Source organism: Pundamilia nyererei, unplaced genomic scaffold, assembly GCF_000239375.1.
Source record: "Pundamilia nyererei isolate P.nyererei 1_Seehausen unplaced genomic scaffold, PunNye1.0 scaffold00537, whole genome shotgun sequence".
NCBI lineage: Eukaryota > Metazoa > Chordata > Actinopteri > Cichliformes > Cichlidae > Pundamilia > Pundamilia nyererei.
In genome coordinates this window covers 149,208-150,520 of record NW_005187938.1, presented here as the reverse complement: position 1 = coordinate 150,520, position 1,313 = coordinate 149,208, and positions in this window count along the sequence as shown.

Here is a 1,313-nt window from a genome sequence, read left to right as displayed (position 1 = left end):
AGCTTCCAGTACTGGAGCTCAGCCCTGGTAAAAGAGTTGTTCTCATGACTGTTTAGTACTCTGCCCAAGTGCCACTCAGCCTGTGCACCTGCTTCGAGAAACACCTGAAAACACTGAAAACACTTTTCCCTGCAACAGTCATCTTGAGGTTTCATTTTGTTAAATGTGTTCCACTTTTCAACTTTCACCCACATTTGAGTCTTCAGGGTAACTTTGACACATCTGACCTTTTCAGACTCGGTCAGTGTGACGCTGAGGATCAGTTTATTGTTCAGGATCAGAAGAAGTGCTAGCCTGCTTTTTCAGTTATATGCATCTTGCATTAATATGTCAGAGGGGGTTAAAAATATTGTAAATTAGGGAAGTAGTCATAATTTGTCTTTTTTTTTTTATAATGTGGTAAGCTGTGTTTCTCCAAAGGAGGACCCAGCTAAAGTCAATCATGTGTGTTTGTGTTGCAGGATCGTTTTAGCTGACGGGCAGGCAGACTTTGAAATAAAATGCTATTTTCCCCTCATATTGTTAGTAACAGGGGATGCAGCTGTTTGTGTGCATGTGTGATTTTTTTTTAATCGCCTTGTCTAGTCAAATATAGTTCCCTCTTCAGAAAAGGGCACATGCTAAAATTGAACTTCTCTCTCTCTTTTTTTTGTTTTTACGTAGATCCTGTCACACGTTCTCACTGACAGTGCACAGATGTTCATGATGGCATTTCCTGTATATTACCCTGAGCTGGACTGATGCACCTAAATATAGGCTTGCTCTTGGTCAGACCCTCAGGCTGGGATTAGTTGTTTCCTGATGCACACTTTTCTTTACTGTTAAGTGAAACACATTTTTTAAAAATTGACTTTTTAGATATTTTACATGCATATGCAACTTGTGATAGATCAGTCATTTATAGCTGCACTTTTAAATGTGGCTTACTTAGAATTTTGATGAAAAGTGGAAGTAGATCAGACTTATCTGCACAATAACAGTAATTTCTTTTCTTACACCTGAAGTGAGGAGGATGTTAGAAATCCTTTGTTTTTCCCCTTGTCTGGCTTTCCCCTGCTGCTTTGGTTTAATATTCCCTTTCTAACCAACATAGAGGAACTGTGAGGTCAGGAAGCTGAAAGCCCTTCCTTCTGTGCGGTGAGAGTTGCAAAAACAGAAGACATTAACAATCATTAAAAGTGATTGTCTCAGCGTAATTAACGGAAACGTGTCAGCTATCCTGATTGGAGGAACAAACTCAGCATCTTACTGCACGTGACAACCTCTACGTTCTCTCATGTTCATGCAAATTACCTGTAACTTTAAAATTACTC